Below are 17,626 nucleotides of genomic sequence, written 5' to 3' on the forward strand. Positions count from 1 at the left end.
ACCATGTGCATGCCAACCTGTAGTACGGCATCGAACTAAGCTCAGGCATGTGACAGTTGTACCGAGTGATCGCCATTAACTAGTTTCTCCGGAATTATATATGCTCTACGTATCAAGCACAGAGTTTTTCCAGTATGAAATATCTGTTATAAAAAAAAACTTTCTAAAAAATAGACACCGAGACTTTGAAATATCCTGTAAATAAGAGAACAATCGGCCACAGACATGAGGCGACCTCCCACCCCTACTTTTGAAAACTTTGTTTTTGACACTCTCTCCCAAACCTTTTGATCGCAAGTTATAGAAATTAACTGAGACGGTTGCATTACGCTTTCAGAAATCTGTTGCCATAGGTGAACTCAGCATCTCAGAGATTCGGCATGCCTCACAAAGTCGTCGATTTAGACCTCGAATCATAACATTTGGAGGATATTCCACACAAGATTGACAAGCGTCAATAATCAACAACGTTAAACTGCACGTAAGCCTAAAATTGTGGTCTTGTACTTGTTGTAGGGCTACATCACTTCACGAAAAGTTTTTTCCGACTTCCACGACCTTTTGCCACCGCCATACAATGCTTCTGCTGCAAGCGATTAGAGTGGGCGGTATAGCAATTACTGTGAGCACATAAACAGGTGTGCTAATGATGCCGAGGATGGAACTTTGCTTGCCTTCTGCCTCTAGTGACTTCAGTTCAAATTCCACCTGGTATACACCACTGAAGATTGGGGTTTCCCAGGGGTTACCTCCAAAAAAGGACACTGTAAAAACTGTTCTTAGAGTAAAGGCATATAAGATCATTTGCTTTTCATGCATTTTGTTCATTTCCAATAATAACACCACTCAAAATCCAAAGAGGAATGTTCAAAACCTAACCTATTGAAGTTTCAGCTCAGTTGATATGACACTTTTCGAGAAAACAGTGACAAATCATCTATATTTCTTAGTTTCTTCAGCAAGCCAGACGGAATAATTTCACAGGGTGTTTAGTACCAGTACGATCTTTAATCCAAATAGTTTTGGGTATTAATTCGGTAGGTTACGTTACGTTACGTTCGGTAGGTTACACACTAAAAACTGTAGTCTGTACCCATGTTTTCACGTTTGAATCTAAGACATGCTTAGATCTGTGTATAGAATAGAATATGACTTATAGGGTTCAAGTCGAGTGACAGACTACATATACACTTTTTTCACTCTTTTTTAATCACCTGCCTCTGAAAAACAAACTTCAAAATATAAAATTTACGTTTTTACAAGTTGTTTTTGACGGCAATAACTGGCTTTCATACTGTGCAAAAGAATTTAAACATGTCTTGGACTTGTAAACATATTGAAAACAGGTTGATACAAAAAAGCGTTTACTCTCAGCGCCATTTTTACGGTGTAACGACTATTTGAATATTTGGTTATCAACCGAATACCTTAATAGCATTTTTTTCTGATATGAATACCGAAACAAGCGAGCGGTCTCGATAGGACGAATACAAACGTCCATAATTTAATCGTAAGTTGCATTTTGTGTGTGTTTGTCAAATGCCATTTTTTTTTGTCGATAGACACTTTCCACACATGATTTGAAGGCTATTAACTCCAATTTGCATCGTTAAAATTTTTCAAAAATCAATTAGTCCGCTTTCTTGAAAAAAAACACAACCCACAATACCTATATGGTGTTCTTCATATTTATTATTTCTTGCAGGCGCACGCAAATCCTGATCAGTCGCCTATTTTCAAATTTTCAAAAGATTTTGCCGGCGAACATGTCTGTGTGCATGTTGTTTCATTCAAAATAAAGTATTACGTAACCTTTAGAAATCGGCCTTCGCAACCACACGGCTGTGTACGTAAAACTTGATCCAATCAAAGTTCGAATTATTCGAATGGTGACTGCTTTATGTTCCGACACCCCTGTGTTCCGACGACCCGCACATAAGATGGTGTTACTTCCGGTTAGGGTCAGGGCTAGGGCTAAGGTTAGGGTGAGGGATAGGAATATGTGCAGTCGGAACATAGGGGTGTCGGAACATGGGGGTGTCGGAACACAGGTGTGTTGGAACATAGGTGTGTAACCATTCGAATATGCACAGCACTACCTCAAAATCTGAATCTCACATTCCCTTCACTGTATTCTTTCAAAACGATTCTTGGCTACCCATTGGCCTATCAATAATTACTATCTTTCCACTATGAAGACACATTTCCGGATACAACTTTCTTTGAGAGAAAATGTCGGAAACTCGAAACATTTCAGCCCTGATTATGAATAGGCAGTGATGTGAAAATTGTAGACATTTCCTTCCGAACAATGCAATTTCAGACATATTGTTCGTTCAAAATAACAAAGAAACCCAAGAAACTAATCTTTAAATGTTTTGTTGTTGTTGTATATAGGCCTAGATGGCGATTTTTTTAAGCAGCAGTTTTAATCGGTGACATGCGTTCACTTACAAGCTGTCAACTCAAACAAAATACTCCCGCTTTAATCCCCAAATAGGGTCAGTTTGGTAAGAAGGCTTATATTCATAGAAGGTTAAATCAATTTACATTGCATTCCAACAAGAAGCTGCGGTTTAACACACAAGACACGAGGCTTAACAGGATAGAAAAAGATCACAATTTGTGAATCAGAGAAAAATACACACAAAAAAAATCCCTTGGAGGGGTTTCTTTCAATCATAACTGACTTCAATGGACCACCCTGTAAGGACACTAACAAAAAGTCTGCTGAAAGGTCTGGATAAGGGGAAAGTGATCATAATTTTTGGGCCAAAATTGAAAACTCAAGAATTCTGCTTTTAAGGCTCATGGAGTTAAATATTTAGGCTCAATGGACTTAAATTAAAGTCTCAATTGTGACAACAAAACTCACAAGAACTTGACATTTTCCCTTTCCTTTGGATCCCCGTAACTATTTCCCAACTGTATTTCCCGAAAATACATTTACAAAAAAACAAGTGCGAGTGCACAATTCGCTCTGGTCGTGTTGCAGGAAGTTTTGCATGACAGTCTTGCATGAAATCGAATAAATTGGTCTCTGCCAGAGCTTAAAAATGCGACGCCGAAAAATGCGACACCGATGGCACATATGGGAACACCATACTTTTGGTCGATTTTCGGGGACAGACAGACACACAGACCGACCAACCACCCACCAGGTGACATGTAGAATCTCCTGCCAGAGCTTTAAAAGTTTATGACCTTTACGTGTCCGGCCCAATCTTCGATCAAATTGACTTATTCATACTAGTAGTTCTTGAAGGCTGAAAAGGTGTAAAATTAATACTTTCAGGATCCAGTTATTTTTTGATTCACTCTTTTCTCATTCAAGGATGAACATTGTCCAAACATCCCAAACTCAAACAAAAGTCCTCAATAAAAGACAGGGCTAGGCTTTATATACTCCATGATGAATGTATATGCATTTTCATCAAGGGAGGAAATTCAGGTTTTAGCCTTAATGGGATTTTAACCCAAAGATCAAGAGCTTACCTATCCAATCAATATGGGTTTAATATCCGAGGGGTTAAACCAGCAGCTTAAGTCACTGGCATCTGGAAATTAAGGGTCATCCACTAATGAGGAAACCTTACTTTAGATCCCATTTACTGTACAACAGCGCACAAAATGCAAACAGTGGGAAAAAAGTAATTACATTTCACTGAAAAGTCGATTACGATTCAACATGTCTGAAGTCCAATAACATTGACCAGCTACTGAAACGGAGTGTTTTTTTCACCTGCCACGTGACTTTTGATTGGCTTAATTACAATCATGGAATGTAGCGTATATGTTAAAAACAATTAGGCCTATGACAGCACTTTTGTCAAGTCGGAAAGTCGAGAAAAAAATGTATGCAAGCACAATTTATTTTAAAGTTAGAGAACATCATTTGCAGCTATCCAAAAAGTAACTGACGAAATTATTGTTGAAAAGCATACCAAGGTTTAAAGATAGTAATGGCACTAAACTCCCTGTGAAATTATTCTTTCTGGCATGCTGTAATTTTGAAGAGGACAATGCAATCAAGAAGCTCATTTCCAACGATGCGGCTAAAGGCAATTTTTTTTGAAATTTCCGTTAGTAGTTCGCTTTTATTTCCAGAATGGGTGCGCGCAAGCGTTGACACGACGCACACGCGCGAGCAGTTGCTATTATTCGTTAGTTCAGTGCGCGATATCGCGTAGCTGCAATCTGCTGAATGAGAATGTGTCCCGGACGCTGATTTCGGGCGCAATTCAAAACATGACTCGGCAACTTTTGAATTGAAACCAAGATCCTAGAATGTTGTTTTCTCGGAATGTACAGCATTAACAGAGCTAAAACTTTATCAGGTTAGCTGATGTAAGCACCCTTCTTTAGATTTTGGGCACTTTTGTTGCTTCAAACGAAAAAAAAATACACACAAAATGATGACAAATGATGTACCCTACCTTTAAAATAGACGACAAAACCACTTGCATTCTAGAGGATAAAACCAGAGCTTATATTTTCCCACAAATTTCCAATGACGCTGGCTCCAAAACTCCACTGCACACACACAAAAAGGCACAGCAAGTGTCGCCTATTAAAGTAAAGTAAACTTCTCCATAATACAAATAAAAGCAGACGTATTCTTTGCTTTTCTTTTTTTTTTCGTTGAAGGCCAAACTAATGCATGGGAAAATGTCCACAAATCAATCACACGCGTCTGACAAAATAAATATGATTCTGGTTCTTTGCAATGCCTACCTGTAAAATGTCTCCGATGAGGAAGATAAGCAATCCCATTTACAAGATCAGTGTGACTGTGACGGGTATAAAAACGTCGAAATGAGCAACGTTGCCTTTCAGTGAATACCGACAGAAAGTCAAACACTCTTGGCAGTGGCGAGTTTCCCAAATTTAATTCGGTTGACGTATCTATGTGCTAATGGTATCAATACGAAGTCCTTGGATGCTGACGGAACAATAACCTTCCCTTCCGAGTTGAAACACATACACCCATCCTGACTATTGTTCCCTTGCCTAGTGTCCCACTTATAGAAAAAAACCCAAGTGTTCAAAGAAATTCACAGATATATGCCAAGGTCGGAAACGCAGGGCCACTTGGGTTATATCAACAAGAATACCCATATAGATATTTCATCATTCCCAACAAGTCATTGCAGCAACTCTTCCGTCTACTTTTCTTCATCAGGTTTTTAAAATAATGAGTCCGAACTTCAATCTGCCTTTTCTGAAAACCCAAAATGCCATCACTTTATTCAAATAAAACGTTTATAACAGCAGAACAAAATCTACGATATTACTTGCAACAACTTTCAAAAAGAATTTAATATGATATAGTTTTAACAATTTATATACATGTATGACTAAGCTGAACAGAGAAAATAACTGCAAGCAGGTTTTGAACCTGTGACAATACTTCTGCACAACTGAGCTATATAATGTTGGTGGTCTTTGCTTAGAGGATACTACAGAACCATGATGCAGACTTGGAACAAAAGTATTGACAAATTGGGAGACGACCCATTTAATGGTGATGTACAACATTTGTTTTTTCTGTATTTCTTTTTTTTCTTTTTTGTGTGTGTGAAATGGATGGATTTGGGGGTTAGTATATTACAGCAATGATATTGTTACACTGACCTGTTTACAATTTTGTTTTCACAGATGCTGTTAAAACCAAGTAATGCTGTTCTTGAAGTCTGGTTCCCTGACCCTACTTTGGATGAAACAGAGCAATTTATAGACGTTGGGCATTGGCAGGTCAGGGAGCCAGACGAGCTGGCTTGCACCCGTTCACAGACATGTAACCAATTGCAAACAAAACGTGGACATACTAAATTAGGTAATTTGGGGGGGGGGGGGGGGCAGTATTTGAAGGAAAAAACCCCGTTTTTTTCTTGCAAATTGATACAAAAATTCCACTTTTCTTGAAAATGACAGCACACCAGGTGCCACGATTTCACAGCTTGAGACTATTATTCACCTTCAGTCAAGTAAGGTATTTCATGATAATTTGGCTGTGGCAAAATGTTGTATATCACCTTTAAGGATGAAGAATGGTGGCTGATTATGCTCAATTCAGCACTAAATCACCGAATCCCATCAATGTCTGGGAAAAATGTGCCTCCAGATTGCTGATATGATTAATCTGAGTGTTTATAAGCCAGCTAATGCCCTCAGGTGTCTGGTTCTGCCCATGCAAGCTTTAATTATTGGATGGCTCACTTGGTATAGAGCAATGGTGTCTTTGATGTCGCAGGTTGAATTTTCTATAACTGAAAATCAATTTTAAAAAGGACACTGTCATAAGGTTCAATTGCAGAAAGACAGAAGCACCTGTAGGAAACATTTTCCCGGTGAATCTCCATTTCAAACCCTTTCAAAAGTCATCTTTTTAAAAAGGGTATGGCAAATCTTTTCTCATTTTTTTTTAAGGGGGTGACGTGCAGAGTTGGAAATTCAGGAGTAAAACGTCTGCTACAGCAGTGCTAAGATATCATAATATATCCAATAATATCATTAAACAAATTCATATTTTTTCCAACACATTGAGAAAAACCTGACAATATTTTCATTATGATTGTCAAAAAGCTTGATGGTCCCCAACCAGTGCCAATGAACATTTTTTCAATAAAATCAGCAAATAGCTGAAAAAGCTACAAATTATTACAGTAGAAAATAAGCTCCAATATGAACTCCACCATTACACTTGGGATTTCCGTATAACTACATTTAGTACAACTATGTATTTTTATTACCAAAATAATCATGTCAGTCTTCGGTGTAGTGAAATATACACATGCTATGTACACTCATTTATGCACAGTAAGTAAATACACACTGTAAAATTGTAACACTGCAAACAATGCCTCCTTGCCACTCCATTATGGCACCTGACACACTTTGGAGCATCGAGGTCAGATACTGAAACATGCCTGCACTCCACCATTCATGTTGCCATGTCAACATTTACCTCCCCCCCCCCCCCCCGTCCTATACTGAACTTGATCTTGGCAAAATCAACATTTTAATTTCACCTGGATCTTCTTTGTTACACTTTTTTCTTACACAAATTCGGGTCATGGCTCAACGAAAATCCTGTTCCAATTTTGTTATCTGTAATTTGAGCTGAAAGTTCCAAGAAAAACTCTCTTAAAATATTTCTAACTAGTCTACAATGGACCCCTCAACCTTATAAGTGATTGCATTTCTGAAGCGCAAGTTAAAGGTACATGTAGTATAATTATCCATACAAAAATAATAAACAAGACAATTAAATGCTTGTTGAGTTTAATTTTTATAATGCCATGTATTTTTTTTCAGAGTGCCTGAAAGTTAGCCTCTTTCTACTCTTGAAAAAGGGGTGTGCAAAATCGTGATACAAGAAACACCTATTTTTTTTAAAGGGAATACATAACATTTGCTTGTGCTGTAATTTACAGAAATGGATGGATTTGGGGGTTAGTATTTTCTAGCAAATATTGTTACACTGACTTGTTTGGAGTTTTGTGTTTGTAGATGCTGGGAAACCAAGAAAAACAATCATGTTCCTGTAGTCTGGTTCCCTGACCCCACTGAAGATGAAAAGGAGCAACTAATAGACGTCGGGAAATTGTATCCCACTTAGGATGAAAAGGAGCAATTAATAGACGTCGGGAAATTGTATAGGTCAGGGAACCAGTCTAGCTGGCTTGTACCTGTTCATAGGTTGTGTAATCGATTTGAAACAAAATGCGGACTACCTAATTATGATAAATTGAGAGCAGCATTTGAAAAAGCCATTTTTTTTTTCCAATGCTGGTCGGCCGACCAGCGTTGGAAATTGATACAAAAATACCACTTTTGGTAGCTTTGTTTTTTTGATGTTTGCAAATGCTGTATATTCCCTTTAAAATTAAATCTTAACAATTTCTAGTTTCTATAAATATTATTTAAAAGTTTTGTTCTTTTTCAAATGTGTACACTATCCAGTAATAACAGAGGAGTGAGTTACACCGGAAACACTGCTAATCAACCACCACTAGTTGACAGTTGATTCTAAATGCATGCAATTTCCTCAAACTTTTTTAAACCAATCAAGAAATGACAATCAAATTGTCATTGTATCCCATTCACTCACTAAGTCTTACCTGCTTGAAATGTTGGCCCTAAACTTTGCTGCGCCAGTTTCTGAAGGGGTCTGATGATGAGGCAAACTGCTGCTTCACTTTTAGCTCACTCAAATGACAGTGCCTGCAAAGGTCAGAAATTGGTTATAAGTTTAAAAACAGAAAGTGAGGCAATGATGTTCCCTTGACACTGGACTCGGACCAGATGAATCAGAGAGTTACAGCCAACACCCTAAAAAGATACCATCTGCCTCCCAACGGACAAACTAGATAGATGGTCCTTACTCATCAATTAAAGTTGGGGTCAATGCAGATGAATCTTCAAATTAATTTATTGCTGTATTTCAAAGGAGTTTTAGTTCAGAAGAGCAATATTGGTTGTATTACTCTTCCCCACAGGCTGTGGAAGCTAAATGAGGCAGCGTTGGTCATGAATCAGCAGGTTGGTCCTCATGGCCCACTTTATAAAAAAAAAGTAATATAACCCTTATTGAGCACGCAGACAGAAGGGGCAAAAGGTTTCATATTTTCTTCTAAAAAATGAGCTGGACAGGGTTTCTTCTTGTTCTTCTACTTGCAAATTCTGCGCCAACTTCATATTGTTGAAGACTAGGGCACATTGTTGGGCGCGCAACTTGTGGATGGAGTGTATAACCTACTATTTTGACATTGTGGGCCCATTAGTTATCATTTGCTTACAATTTGAAGGGTTGCAAGCCTTCACAATAGCTTTGGGAAGCTTGTTTCATTGACTTACAGTGCGGGGAAGAAAGACTTCTGGTAATATTCTCTGTTGAAGATGGGATTTTGTAAGCTTGTGAGTTTTCTGTTTGGGAAGAAGCATCTAAATTCTTGGACTAAATTGGCATGTTGACGGCAGCCAAACCACGGTGAATTTTGAAGAACATCTTTTCTGACCCTTTTTTAGGGGGGGGGGGGGGGTGGGGTGGGGGGATGAAATCAGTCACTGGCTCGTCATGCCCTTGAACAACTTTTTAACTTTACACAGAAATGGCACAAGTTCTGTCAGTTTGAATCAAGCTTCACAGTCCTCATTTTGTTAAGGACAGTTGTTACTGAGCTTTGTGGCCCTAAAACAAGTTTGTATCAATACTTGGGCTCATTTGTGCAATGAAAATGAATGGAAAAACCAATATTGATTTTCAAAGGTCTTACCAAGTGTAGTCCATGGGGGAAAAACACCCCAAAATATTCAGGAATTGCAATTCATTCTACAGGCCAGCATGTGTAATGACTCTCTGTAGATCCACAATATGTAGCCAATTTTAAATTATGAATACAACTTTCAAATCACGGGGGTTGGTTTCCTCCAATTTACAAGCTTTTTGTTTGTTGTGCTTCCACAAACAAATAATAAAATGCCAAAGAAATACCTAAATTCAATCCGTCTTGTCAGAGTTAATTTCATCACCTGAAGGATCGTGCCCTTGTGGTAAAAATTTGTGTCAAGGACAGCGCTGAAGAAACAGAATGGGAATATGAATTATGCAAGCACGCAATAGGACAGTGCATGAAATATTTGGAATGGTAAGTTTGCAAATTTCCAGTGAGTAAATATTCACTCCATCTGATTGAAAGTATAGGGACAAGACAATAAGCCTATATACAGAGTGAAAATTCATTCCACCAAAAACATCAAGTTTTCTCTCCAGTTTCCACCATCTAAAAATTACAGTGATTTCACTCATAGTCATCTGGTTTCTAGTTTCACCCTTTGTAGAGATTTAAAAAAAATCCTTTTACGAGTCCAGTCACAAACAACAGGGGATGAACAATTACAAAGAACTGTTTTTGCCATGTTGTGAATTGAGACTATAGAGGACTTGTGATGGATTTATGAGGAAGTTGACTAGAGATGGACTCGAATACGACACAGCTTGAGTCCACCTTGAGTCACTTTTTAGTTGACTCGGACTTCGACTCATTAAACAACTCAGTGAATCAGCCTTTGGCTTTTTAAAAAACAGTAATCTTCCTAATTTTGTTACAGACACTGGGAGTCAGGTTGGCGTATAGCTTTCCTTGCCTTCCACTGCTGTGACCCAGGTCCGAATCCCGCCTGGGCCAACATGTGGATTGGGTTTTCAGTCCCTATACCTGATTCTGTGGGTTTCCCCCAGAATATTCTTCTGAGGTGTTCCTCCCACCTCTAAACTGTAGTTTCTTCTCACTGCCTTCTCTCTACAGGTTTCTTCAGGCTTGCAAGCTACAGTGCCTAGGGTGCTTTTGAGAAATCCTTGGGTTCCTTACCAGAAATGATAACATTCCTTCAGTCATAACAAAAGGAGCATACTCCAATCCTGCCAAAATACTCAAAAGTTGCAAATATACCAAACTGACACCGGAAAATCCGACAGATATGGTTTCATAGAGAAGAGGAATACAAGTCAATATTCTGAAAGTATATATGAAAGCCTAAGGGGTTGGTATCACATATCAAAACTTTAAAATTAAGTTATCAATTGTAATGAAAAGTCAAGCAAATAAAATCTGGGGAAATGACCGTTTTCCCTCCTCCCTCTTATTGTACTTGTATTTTTTTGCATTCTGAAAAGACTGGTACCCGCCCAGGGGAAATTAAAAAAACCCTCAGTGAAACTAATTGACGAATCGGTCAAAACTAAATTCAATCAATGAACAACAATAAAAAAAAAGTTGAAAGGGAAACAATTTGAATAGAACACATAACCCTAGGCTAAATCAAAATTCCTCCTGCACGCTAATTTGCTCCATGTTGACTTATTCATATCCAATAATCTATACCATCCGTCAAACTACATAGCTACACAATATAATGACCTCATATCGGCAACTCAGCAAAGGATCCACCTTAATGCCAAAGGGGTCCGTCACTTAACCTGGACCACTTGTTGAGCCCACTCATATCTCCTGCCTATTACCGCAGGATCAGAGTCTAAAAAATTCCTGCCCATTATTAAATTTTCAAAATTAAGGGCGACCCAAACGATTTTTCTGGTTCCAATCCACGAGGGATGCATGGCATATGAGTTATAATGAAGCACTTATCCTGTTGTATGAAAATAAGTCAAGAACTCAAAAACAAGATTCCCGCACCCCCCCCCCCCCCCCCCCCCCAGCATGTGAACCCTGAAATACCAGATCTGTGAAACCCTTTGAGATACAAACGAATTGTATTATTTCCTTCACTAGGAACCACAAAATTTCTGAAATATTGGATTAATTGCTACTTTTGAGTTGTTTTGAAGCTGGTCTACTTGATCAGTACCAGATGTCTGATGTGTTTTGTCAGAACATTTCTGTGGCAGTAGATCTACTGGTGTACATGCAATAGCTCCAACAATCAAAACACAAATTTGCTGAGCAGATGCAATGGAATATGAGCATTGTGCTTTTTGTGCATCTAAGAATTGTGTGGCACGTGTTTAAAGGGAAAATACAACATTTGCAAACATCAAAAAATAAAACTACCAAATCATTTTGAAATACCTTGCTGGACTGTTAGTGAATGACAGTGTAAAGCATCCTGTAAAATCATGGCACCTGGTTTACTGTCATTTTCAAGAAAAGTGGTATTTTTGTATCAATTTCCAACGCTGGTCGGCCGACCAGCGTTGGAAAAAACTGGCTTTTTTTCAAATACTGGCCCCAATTGACCATTGCACTTGTTTGCAATCGATTACACACCTATGAACGGGTACAAGCCAGCTAGACTGGTTCCCTGACCTTACAATTCCCATATGTATGTAAACTGCTCTGTTTCTTCTTATATGGAGTCAGGGAACCAGACTACAGGAAAATGATTGTTTTTCTTGGTTTTTATAGCATTTTCGAACCCAAAACCTCAAAAAAGTCAGTGTAACTATATTTGCTATATATTTCCAACCCCCCAATTCCATCCATTTCTAAAAAAAATTTACAGCAAAAGCAAATGATGTATATTCCCTTTAAGATAATGTTTTTTTTCCTAAAACATTTTTTTCACATTTCGACTGAATGTCCCCTGCATGTTCAGGGGATGTGTTTTTTTCAGAACATTTCTATGGCAGCAGATCTACTGCTCAGTGTACATGCAATAGCTCCAACAATCAAGAAACAAACTTGCTGAGCAGATGCAATGGAATATGAGCATTGTGTTTTTCGTGCATCTAAGAATTGTGTGGCACGTGTTTAAGATAATGTTTTTTTTACTAAACATTTTTTTCACATTTCGACTGAATGTCCCCTGCATGTTCAGGGGATATGTTTTTTTCAGAACATTTTTATGGCAGCAGATCTACTGCTCAGTGTACATGCAATAGCTCCAACAATCAAAGAACATAGTTTCTGAGCAGATGCAATGGAATTTGAGCACTGTGTTGCACGATGTGCATTTTTGTGCATCTTAGACAACTTGTGTGGCACGTATTTAAGATAATGTATTTTACTAAAACATTTTTGTTTTCACTTTTCGGCTGAATGTCCCCTGCATGTTCAGAGAGGTAATAGGTTGGCATGCATACCTCTAGACAAACAGAAGCAGATGGTTTTGATGAAATTTGATGAAACCAAACCCAAATACCTACCCAAAACCCCCATCAATTTCATGGCCAAATGTGAAGACTGAGCAGATGGGTTTTAACTAAAAGCACAATATGGAGTTGCTAAAGAATGTTGTTGACTCAGTTATGTTGAGTACTAGTCAAAGCTTTATTTTAGATCGACACAAGTCCACATACGGAGATGGGAGCAGCCGTGATATGAGTGATGATTGCTGGGATAGACACATTAGGCTTGGGCGATGCATCGATTAATCATGCACTGCTACATCTACTCTTCTAAGTTTAGTTTTTAACACTCAAACTTTAAATAAGCAGACTTCAGTTTAAAATTCACCCAATCAATGCTCACTTTATTAAAGCTGTGCGTTTTATTCAAAGTGGACTCGTGTCGATCTGAAATAAAGCTTCGACTAGTGCCCAATATAACCGAGTCAACAACATTCATTATGGTGTCAGAAGCGGGATACACACATTAGGCTTGGGTGATGTATCGATAAATCACATGCCGCTACAGTTTGCCTTGCATGACAGAGGCGGAAGAGGGTAGGTTTAAAAGGGAAAAGTGCATTGATCTAGTGCTTGTTCGGTGTTACCGCCAAACAGTACTGCACCAGTTCTGGCTCGGTTTCTTAATGTTTGCTGCATAGGAAACTGTTACTGAAATCAAACACAGAAGTTACGAATGCACACATCCTACCATCTAAGCATCCATCACCTGACCTTATGCTTGGTGACAAGGCTAAGTTTGTTCAAGTAAAGTTTATTGGGTAATAAAACTTAATACAGCCTAAGATGCAGTACTGACCATACATCCAGGCCACTGATCATGACCTAGAGTTCAAGCTCGGTATGCACATAGCCAAGTGTACCGGTACTCAGATGCCACATATTCACTTCAAGTTTGTAGTAATGGCAGTTGAATGTTGACACTTTTAACAAGTTTGAACCATATCTCTAGACGTTTCCACACAGCCGGTACGTTTCCTCTTTATGTTGCTTGATTAAATGAATTCTGATATATCATGGAATTAAGTAACTTGATTTAGATGAGTTAGTTGCAGCAATAATTGGCCAAAAGATTGTGTGATAATTATGCATCTAGTTTATGGCAAACTTGCCCAAGCTCAAACAGACCCCATCACAATTTTCTTGTCTTATTTTGTTTGGACGAATATGTTTCCAAATAAGAAAATTCTGGATATCCGATACAGATTTCTTTGATTAATTTAGTGTGTTTATGACATTGATAATCAAGATACCACATCCAATTTCCTATCTTTTTATGATGTTTATTAATGCATGCAACTTTAGGTGCGTCATTCTTTGTGTTTAATTGTAGTGAACTGCTACTACGTATACGCTACTGCTACATATACGTTACACTACGGGAGCCGCTTCATGATAGAAGCTAGGACAGGATTCAGAAGCATTTATTGCACTCTATAGTCATGGGCGTCGCGAGGGGGGGGGGGGGCAAGGCCCTCCCCCCCCAGGAAAAGCAAAAAAAAAAAAAAAAAAAAAAGATAAGAAAAAGAGGCGCGAAGTCATAATGGTGTAAATTTAATGGGTGGGGGGGGGGGGGGGATGTCCCTGCCCCCCTCTAAAACTGATAAATCGAGAAAATGTTGAGAAATACAGGAATTTTGTTGGGAAAAATATGTTTTGCCCCCTCTAGAAAAAATCCTGGCGACGCCCATGTGTATAGTGCATGAACTGTTGGTGGTGGCGCCTCTCAAGATGCAGCGAGAGACATATTCAGGGTTCCTACAGAATTCTCAAAATCGAATTCCTTGACTTTTCCAAGACTTTTCCAGGACAAAAATTAGGATTTTCCATGAGTCCTGCACTGTTTTAGCATCTGAGGAGCCTTTTTACCAGCCATTACAGTGTAAATTCAGGTACATGCAGTGTGCATTTCCATCAACAAGATGGCCTCCACCTCCCATCACAGCCATCCAATCCTCCCACTTTTTCATTTAAACTTACATATCATCAGTATCAAACACTTATAATTTAAGGCATCCTGTCAAGTATCTTCCTAACATTTCACGGGTACTACAAAGCTCTGAACACCACTACATCTATAGAATAATAGCTTTAAATAGCATAACAGCTTTTATATATCTTAACATAACTTGATTAATTTTTTACAAAAACCCTGCACGCGTGCACTGGATCACATTGCTTGCATGACACACGTACAATATCAACTAAATCTCGAGTATCTGAAAAAGTCTCACTTGTTACTCTGTGGCAGTTATCATTTCACTTTCATCACAAAATCCAAATTGAGCATCGGTCCCCAACTTACTCCCACATCCCACACACGGACCTCACACACCCATCATTATTTGCCACTCTCGCAGGGCGTCACAAATCTCACCCAGAGAGTTTCAGCATACAGGATCGGCATGGATCAGTGGAGCGCCTTTTAGTGGGGTTTAGCCACCCAGTTCACTGAACTTGTCAAGGGGTGTTTCATTAGAAATAAATGAATGCAGGAACATTCTGCCCACTTGTCTGGGTTCTGGGCCCACGCAAGGACACTCAACTTGGGATGACACAAAAACAATCGTTACAGGAATTGGAAGTATGACGAGTCTTCACAAAGCTAGTGAGAGCATAAACAACCAAACTGAGCTTCTGCCAAACCACAATGCAAATGGGTCAACATTTAAATCAAGAGTTTTTGTTTCCCAAGAAGAACATTGCAGCCTAATGTACCAAAGACTTAGATTGTAAAATTAAGGAAAACAAAAGGGGCAGACATCATGTTTCAAACACTTTGCTGTAACTTTTCAAATCTTGTGAAATTTACATGGAACATAAGATCTTCTATTCAATTTTGGAAAAGTTGAACAAAGAAGTTGACTGGAGCAGGGTTTGAACCTGCGACCTCCGAATTACCGTTCTGGTGCTCTACCAACTGAGCTATCCAGCCCTATGTTGGCAGCTCCCCAATTAGTCAATATCTTCTATTCAAATGAAACGGCTAGCAATCCTCATTTAATGAAATAATGTTACAGACCAAACTTAAGAAGTGATTTTCTTGGGCACCCTGTCTGCCGCATTCTTCTTATTTCTAATTTAAGACTGACACTTCCCAAATATGACAGGCAGAACAAAACATGCAACCACAATTTGAAGGGGAAAATACCCGTTTTCCTCTGACATTTGTTTTCCATTTGAATGTAAAAACATGTGTTTATTCGAAAGAAACCACAAGGAGTAACCTTCTGAAATTCAAGGATCAGTGCCACTCCGATCATCACCATTAACTTGTTATATTAAATCAAATTAAAGGAAGAGTTATTAAATTTGTGAAGAGGTTAATTGGAAATCCATGTGGATTCCAAACACGGTAACGATTACGTGGTGTGATTAAAAGCCGCTATTAGACAGCTACAGGGTGAGTCAAAAAGATAGTGACCTGGATTAACGATTATTTTCCCTTAAAAAGCATTCAAATTTGATACACCAATGAAGCATGTCTTAAAATAGCGTTTTTTCAACTCATCTGAATTTTTTTTTTATACTGAAATTGATCCATGCTATCAGAAGTTATGCATCTTTTACCGGAAGAAACTGTTTCTATAGCTGTCCATGAAATGCCATTGGAAGCTATTGAGCTGAGTGAGAATTACAGACGGATCCATTAAATCCCAAATGCGTGCACAAAAGTCTGACATGCGTGCACAAAAGTCCGACATGCACACGTATACATGGTGAGCGCATCTGGTACATGCCATAGGCGTAGCAAGGTGATTTTTTATTTGGGAGGGGGTAAAAATTTCTTGAAAAAGGCACTCCCACATCCGTGCTGAAATATACACAGGTTTTTTACAGGAAAATTTGCCGAAATTGTTTGACTGTTATGTTTTACATAAAGCCACTTTGGCGGATGGAATACAGATCTACCTTTGCACCTTCTCTCAGTGCCATTCTTTCAAACAGTTTGACACTTCTCGTTCTGTTTTTGATATAACCCAAAGAATGACTCTTTTGAGTACAAACTTTGTTCACTTCTCAGTTTAATCATTGTATACGCCCCCCCCCCCCAACCCCAGTCCGTGCCCCACTGGGTGCCCCCATAAACATTGAATTGAACAAAAGTATATATGGGTCATTCCACCGGGTTGGGGAACAATGTGTGACATATGACCATATTAAGGAAAGCATGAATGCCTTGCTAGCAGTTGCTCCACATAATATTTGTTGTTGGGTGTTTCACAACTGCAGAAAGTTTGAAATCATTTCAATGTATTTTGCCAAAAATATGAGCAAACAATTTCATTTTGGACGTAACATTGACACCGTGTCAGTGTTACGTCCAAATATCACATTTGTACCTTTTTAAAAAATTTCTGCAAAACATTACCCAAATTCACTTTGCGTAGTTCTTACTATACATGCAACACAATAAGAAAAGCTTTTGTTTTGATAGTCAGGTATCAAATGGAGCAGAAATAATAGCTTGGTTGTGTGGATGTAACATTTACACGGTGTAAAACCAAATGTCACACTTCCATTGAGTGATTTTTACACCGTTACATCCACACTAGAGGTATTGTTTCAGCTATATTTGAACCCTGACTATACCAAAACAAAAACTTTTCTTGGTGCTTAGGTGTCCAGTTGTAAATATGCAATGTCAGTTTGGGTAATATTTTACATACGTGTAAAAAATGGCAAAAAAAAGAATCTTTGGATGTAAAATTGACACGGTTTACATCCGAATTAATACATTTTTGCTCATATTTTTGTCAAAATACTTTCAAATGATTTCAAACTTTCTCAAGTATTGAAACACCCTAAGACAAATACTATGTTGAGCAATTGGTTAGAATGCATTGATACTTTTAATAATATAACCAAATATATGGATGTAACATGCACTGCTTCCCAACCCGGTGGAATGACCCATATCACTTGCTTTCAGGTGCTCCTGAAACGTGTGCACCCCCAGGTGCACCCTCAGAATTG

The 17,626-nt window shown here is 38.5% G+C and overlaps 1 long non-coding RNA gene and 1 other non-coding gene across 2 annotated transcripts in view; both read right to left on the minus strand.

Moving 5' to 3' along the window:
* Positions 1–7,886: 7,886 nt before the first annotated feature.
* LOC119746165 overlaps positions 7,887–17,626 on the minus strand; it is a 49,949-nt gene continuing 40,209 nt past the window's right edge. Inside the window, exon 3 of the long non-coding RNA XR_005273698.1 lies at positions 7,887–8,226. This is a non-coding gene — a long non-coding RNA (uncharacterized LOC119746165). The remainder of the gene's footprint in view (positions 8,227–17,626) is intronic.
* Trnat-ggu lies at positions 15,512–15,584 on the minus strand. The gene has a single exon. It is a non-coding gene; the product is annotated as a tRNA-Thr (tRNA).

The sequence above is a fragment of the Patiria miniata genome, unplaced genomic scaffold (genome assembly GCF_015706575.1).
Source record: "Patiria miniata isolate m_02_andy unplaced genomic scaffold, ASM1570657v1 HiC_scaffold_7, whole genome shotgun sequence".
Taxonomy (NCBI): Eukaryota; Metazoa; Echinodermata; class Asteroidea; order Valvatida; family Asterinidae; genus Patiria; species Patiria miniata.